This window comes from Macrobrachium nipponense, chromosome 25 (genome assembly GCF_015104395.2).
Source record: "Macrobrachium nipponense isolate FS-2020 chromosome 25, ASM1510439v2, whole genome shotgun sequence".
NCBI classification, from domain to species: domain Eukaryota; kingdom Metazoa; phylum Arthropoda; class Malacostraca; order Decapoda; family Palaemonidae; genus Macrobrachium; species Macrobrachium nipponense.
In genome coordinates this window covers 72,652,683-72,660,204 of record NC_087214.1, presented here as the reverse complement: position 1 = coordinate 72,660,204, position 7,522 = coordinate 72,652,683, and positions in this window count along the sequence as shown.

Here is a 7,522-nt window from a genome sequence, read left to right as displayed (position 1 = left end):
GATTAGGATCTTTTCTTCTGTCTTTCTGTAGATTTATATTCCACGGTTGTTAGGTGCCACCTGTCACCCTCTCTCTCTCTCTCTCTCTCTCTCTCTCTCTCTCTCTCTCTCTTTGTGGCTTTGTAGGATTAGGTATCAAGGGGCTTTGGTTACAGCGTGTCTTAATTCCACCCCTCTACCTCTCTCTCTCTCTTTCTGTGGCTTTGCAGATGAGATATCAAGGATAGATGGTTACTGGTTTATTAATCTCTCTCTCTCTCTTTCCAGATTAAAGGTTGAATACTGTACGGATTGGTAACGAGTACTTCACAATGCAGGTATAATTCTTTTAATTTTAATTTTGCAAGTTTACTTTCAGTAATCCACCGGATTAACTATTTAAATCCTCCGTTAATCCGCTACTGAACAGCTGTCTTTATGAATTAAATCCTATCTTCACATTATGCCAAATATATCCCTTTTTTCGAAATAAATAATCCTAAGTTGGTCTAGAAGTTAACACAATCTTTACAAGCAATGTAAATCCTTTTAATTTCGAATTATGTGCCTTTATTTATCTACCGGGTTAACTATTTAAATCATCCGTTAATCCACTACTGAACAGCTGCCTTTATGAAGTAAATTCTCTCTTCATATTATGCCAAAGAAATCCCCTTTTTAGCAAATAAAAAAATCCTAATTTAAATCTAGATGCCAGCACCATGTCACAAGCACTGAAAACACGACCACTTCTCTTCTCTGCCTTGGCAAGCACAGAAGCGATCGTCAACCGAATCCTTCGACAAGCAGGAAAGAAAAAAATTGCCCCCCCCCCCCCTTCGCCCCGGACATTCTGACAGAAATATCACCGGGGCCATTATGTGGCGAGGCACATAATTTGTCTTTATGGCCGATGAGTCCCTTCCGGGGAGCAAAACCCTTTTCCATGAAACAAAGGCTTTCCAGGAACGGCTTATAAGGCGTTTCCAGACATGTCCCTGGAAAGGGTTGTCGTTCGGTTAAAAGTGAAGAAGATTTTCGAATGCTGCTGATAATCCGACATTGTTGAGAGTGATGGATGGTTGAATGGTGTAAATGGTGACAATTGAAGGTCATTGGATAAATGGTGATTATAATTGGATGTCTGTCTGAATATCTGTTGTCTGTGGCAGGCAGTCAATTTCACCAAGGCACGGGACATTTTACATATTGAGAAAATGTTTCTGCTGAGTACAACAGAAATTCGGAGTCGTCATGAAATTGAAGTCATTATCAACATCTCTGTATCCTGAGAATGTGACCAGATCAATCAATGACATTCGTCCAATCCTTAGCACAGTGCCTCCTGTTTTTAATACTTTGTCCCTTCATTCTGAAAACATATATGGAAGCCAGGGGCGACAGAGGCTGTATAACACTAAAAGGAGGCGTATTTCCTGAGCCTATCTTTGATGCTCACATGAAAAAAGGTTTCCACAGCTTACTGTTACGTAAAGATACCAGCATGGGAATGAGAATCTTTTGGTATTATTTCGTTTCTACACCTCCATTGATTTATGCCTCTCTGTCTCTTCTTCTTCTTCTTCTTCATCTTTTTCTTCTTCTTCTTCTTCTTCTTCCAGTGCTCAAGACTTTTAGTAATAAAAGCTCCACTCTCATAGCATCCATTTGCATAATACGGCCTCGAGACATCTCGGCTTTGTCCTCTGTTTGTTACAGGGAGCGTTCTCTCTGCCGAATCGCATCGACAAACATTCACAACGGGACGATGGAATGAGTCTGTTTGTCCTGTCTGTCTGTCTCTCTTTCTCTGTCTCGCTCTTTCTCTTTTTTCCTCTCTCAGTTTTCTCACTGTTTTTTCTCAATTTTTTCTCTCACTCTATATTTTTATGTTTGTCTCTCTCCATTATCTTTTTTCTTTTTCTCTCTCTCTCTCTCTCTCTGGCCATGCCTTCTAACGGGGTGACCATACATGCGTACATACATGTTGAATATGTGTATGTATGTATATACATATATATATATATATATAATATATATATATATATATATATATATATATATATATAGATGTGTGTGTGTGTGTGTGTGTGTGTGTGTGTGTGTGTGTACAAAACTAATAACTTTCATTCTCTTCACGTGATGGACAGCTATATTTTCATTGCATAACTTGTCAAATACATAAATGAATCTGACAGGTGGGGGTTACAAATCTATTCGGTCAGACAAAATGACAATTTACTTGCAATAAAACGAAGCAAAAAAAAACCTGAAAGGTGAATTTCTTTTGGACTCCTCAAAAAGTATTCTAAAATGCTGCTTTATATTGGGAACGCAATCATTTATTTAACAGAGATAATTTTCTCTGCCATATCTTAAGTAGTTGCTCTGTACTTTATTGACCTTAAAATATATATATTTTTTCATTTATTAACTTGTTTGTATTTATTTAGTTAATTTTTTATTAGTATTTAATTATATATATATATATATATATATATATGATATATATATATATATATATATTATATTATATATATGTGTGTGTGTGTGTGTGTGTGTGTGTGTGTGTTGTGTGTTTGTATTTCCTAGAATGGTTAAATTCTTTATAAGATCAGTTTCAAAGTCACGATTTTTAACTTATGGGTCATTGTTTCTTGACTCCCAGTCGTGGCTGAAAACTCTCTCTCTCTCTCTCTCCTCTCTCTCTCTCTCTCTCTCTCTCTCTCTCTCTCTCTCTCTTTATGTTTCTTGATAATAATAATAATAATAATAATAATAATAATAATAATAATAATAATAATAATAATAATAATAATAATAATAAAGGATTCCCTAAAGCCACCTCGCACACTAGGCAAAATCTTACGAAGAGATAGGAGGTGGAATAAATATATCAAATCCACGACACAAAAACTGACAAAGGTAGGAATTACGACACATGCTGTTAATGAGGCTTAATGAGACCTGGTGTCCAGGTGGGACTGATAGATGGCACTGTTAGCTACGATTAACAACGTCAGGAGCCATTTGTTAGTTAGAGAGAGAGAGAGAGAGAGAGAGCTGGACGTATTATATTCAAGGGTAAGGCAAAAGATACACCATTGAAATGTAACATTTTGACCGACAAGAGAGAGAGAGAGAGAGAGAGAGAGAGAGAGAGAGAGAGAGAGAGAGAGAGAGAATGTATACACTCACATAATAAAGAAAATAAAAGTACCTCACTCAGCCCGGCAACTGTTTTCATTCTGTCCCAACAATAAACAAAAAAAAAATTATCTTCAAGAAAATATGTAAAAATTTAATAAATAATAAAATATGTTATTAACAACAACATAAGTCTCGTAAACAGTCTTCAAGAATATATAAAGATATAATGAATAGAATAAAAATATAAATTAATCAATAACAAAAATAAGTCTTGTAAAGTCTTGCAGCATAATGAAATACTCAGCAGATGATGAGGTAAGACTCATAAATACCCAATTCATTTGGAAAATAACCGACTCATTGAATGAGTAACTCATTAACTTAAAATATAACTCAAGGGTACCCAAGTCTCAAACTCATATCTTGAGTTATGTGGGAATGCTCTGCTCATTAATCCTCTCTATCTAGGGAGTCTCAGGGTGCAATCAATGCTTTGGGGGATTGGGAATGTGGAAGGGGGAATTGGGAATGATGGAATTAGGCATGTGGGATTTGGAGTGTGTGGGATTTGAAATGTGGGGATTAGGAATGTAGGGGATTTGGAATGTGGGGATTAGGAATGTAGGGGATTCGGAATGTGGGGATTCGGAATGTGGGGATTAGGAATGTGGGGAATTATGAATGTGGGGAGTTAGGAATTTGGGTGATTTGGAATTGGGATTCGGAATGTGGGGATTAAGAATGTTAGAATTAGGAATGTGGATATTGGGAATGTGAGGATTAGGAATATGATGATTGGGAATGTAGGGATTAGGAATGATGGAATAGTTAGGAATATGGGATTCGAAATGTTAAGAATTAGGAATGTGGGGATTTGGAAAGAGGGAATTGGAATAGGAATTTGAGTGATTTGGTATGCGGGGAGTTAGGAATGTGGAGGATTGGGAATATGGGGAATTAGGAATGTGGGGATTGAGAATGAAGATGATTGGGAATTATGGGAATTAAGAATGTGGGGAATTGGGAGTTTGGGCAATGGGAATGTAGGAATGAAGAATTAGGGGAATTAGGAATGTGGTGGATTGGGAGTGTGGGCAATGGGAAAGTGGGGGATAAGGTTTGTGGGGAATTACGAATGAGGGGAATTGGGAATGTAGGGATTTGAAACATGGGGAATTATTAATGTGGGAAATGAGGAATTCGGGAAATGAGAAATGTGAGGAATTACAAATAGGAATGTGAGGAACATGCCATGTAAGCTGGTATTGGCAGAAACAATATATCGAGATATTAACTATATTATTACTATATGTTTATATATATATATATATATATATATATATTATATATATATATATATATATATATATATATATATATATATATATATATTATCATACAAACAAAACACCAGATACAATCACAACAACATTTCTAATGATGCTATAACATCTCTCAATCAAATCGCATTTACCCCAGAAAAAATACATACACGCATTCCAGAATCGGGAATATTAAATTTCGGAATCTGTTATGATGAAGTTCGAATCGCGAATTAATTTGGGAATTTCATTTGTATCCGATACTTGGGAATATTTGATTTTTTTATTTTTTGCCCGAATTTGGGTCCAGTCAGCCAGACAGCGGTTAATAATTATAACCATGTTTCCGTCATCAGTACATTATTGTTTTTTTTTAAATTTTTTTTTTTTGGAAGAATTCCATCATAGTAGTGCCCAAACTGAAACCGTATTATTTTATGATTGCCGATTATGGTTAGGTCTCGGGTAAATACATGCCTGTAAATGCATACTTTCTTTAACATATATATATATATATATACTATATATATATATATATATATATATATATATATAGTATGTATGCATATACGTATTATGTACACATATATATTAGTACATATCATCTAAAACCAATCACCAAGCAACCATCCCCAAGATACAATGCAACACCTACCCACTACACACCGCCCCCTCAAAAGAAAAAGCAAACGTTGAAATTCCCTAAAACGAAACTCGCCCATCTAGTTAAGAATCAACAACAATTCCTGGCCTGCAATTTCCATTTGCAACTTATCAGACAATGGAACCTTTTGTTTCCATTCAAAACCCGTTTCCTGGAACGAACTTTCGGGTGAGAAAGAGAGAGAAATTGGCCAACTCTTGGTTTTGGGGCGAAGGGGGGAGGGTGAGGGGGTGGGGGGTGGGATGGGTGGGGGTGGGGGAGGGGGGTGGTTGTTGCAAACTTGGCCCACCTCTAATTAAGAGAAGTCACTCCTTACCAGGTGGTTTTGGAGTGGTTAGAATTGGAGAGAATTTTTTTTTTTTCATTTTAAAGTATTGAATTAAAGATTATTTTTTTTTTAACATGAGGATTTATGAAATGTAGGGTGTTATGGTTGATAAGGAGAGAGAGAGAGAGAGAGAGACGAGATATGTTCTAAGGCTTTCAAAAGGTGACGATTATTTGTATTATGGGTAAAAGATATTTTAACGGCGAACATTAAATTGGAGAGAGAGGAGGAAGAGTTTTGTCAATCATTTTGAGGAAAGAATACCCCCTTTGTCAAATTTTGCAAGGTTTTAAGGTGTTTTTGGAGTCTCCCCCCTCTCTCCTCTCTCTCTCTCCCTGCCTCCCTCGGTGTCGTTTTGTTGTGTGTGTGTGTCTCCTCTCTAATTTGCCTGGAGGATTACCTGTGTTGGCCATAATGACCCGCCCAAACCACAAGGCCAAGCGAAGCTATCCAAAGCGTTTTCAAGCTATCGTTGAAAACAAGAAATAAAAACGAATAAAAACGAAACCCTTCTAAAAAAAATAGCACCAAAAAAATGTTTCGTGGGTTGTTTTATTATCATTTCCCTATGTGCTGGTCTTTGCCAACCTGGAATATAGTTCTTTAGCCCATCTCTCTCCTCTCTCCTCTCCTCTTCTCTCTCCTCCCCTCCCCTACTACCCCTAAATGTTGTTAACTCCAGGCGCTCCATGGCGCTCAGGTCAAAGAACGCTCCTAAACGTTTACCATTACAGGTAACTTGAATTTAGCGTTTCTGGATTTTTTAGTTTTAGGACGTCGGGTCCCTGTCCTGTTGATTTTTGGGCTATTTGGGGGGGGGGGGGGGGGGGGGGTTGGGGGGGGGGGGGGTGGGGGGGGGGGTGGGGGGGGGGGGGGGTTTATTGGAGCAAAGGAAAATTATTTTAAATTTATAAAATTGGGTTGTTAAGTTTAAAACAAATTTTTCTTTTTTTCAATTTCAGGTAACAGAATGGACCTCACGTCATTCTGGAGTGTTTCTATGAATTTCTATTTCAGCTGATTAATTATTGTTGGTTGGAATGTAGGTATATTTCAGTTTACGCAGAATGAAAATGGTAAAATTCGTTTCGCGAGTTGAATAGAAAATTGGTGATACCAGATTAACCATCTGGATGAAGGGGCATTCGAAAATATATAATACATACACAAATATATATATTATTCTATATATATATATATATGATATATATGAATATATACATATATTCATATATCTGTAAATAAACATATATTCATACAAAATAGCATTGTAGGACACACCATATACATCAACACGTGATTACACAACGATACCAACTATACATGGCAATGTATTAATATCCCCCCTCCCCGCCACAATTTACAAATAATGGAAATCGGGAAAAGTCCGGTATAAATCCATTCGGGTAAACCTCATTAATGGGAAATACCAACTCTACGGTAACCGTAAACGCCATGGTTTTCCACTTTTCGATTGGTTTTATATTTTTTTTATTACTAATCAAATTATCACCCGTATTACAGAAAAACCACACTCCTCTGAAACTGGTGCGCTCGAAGGTGAGAGGAGCAAAAATTATAATAACACAAGAACTGTCTTTCTCTTGTGAAACATGAGTCAAGTTTACTAAATAACAGCTTTGATTTTGAAATAAGAATCCTCCTATTCATAAAACCTAGGCCTACTCTTTGAATGTACAGAGATAATTTGCCATGGCAAAGGCGAGGAATAGGCCTCTTAGCGAAGAGGCCAAGGAATAGATTATATTAAAAAAAGACGGCCTGGAATACAAATAGAATCGACTCAAAAGAGACTAGATATTAAGTGGAAACATGCTTCCCCGTTTTCAAAACCCAGGCCAGGTCTACTCCCCAATGAATACACCGAGTATTACCTTGCGAGGTGTAAGGCCTAAGGCCAAATAGAGTCTTATCAATAAGATTTCTAGCCAACAAATATTTAATAATAAGAGGAGGAAAAAGCGAAAAGCTCAATCCTAATATGGAATTTTCTACCTACTGATTCCAACAAATAGGCCTACACCACCGGAAAAATGTACTAATGCAAACAGAGAATGG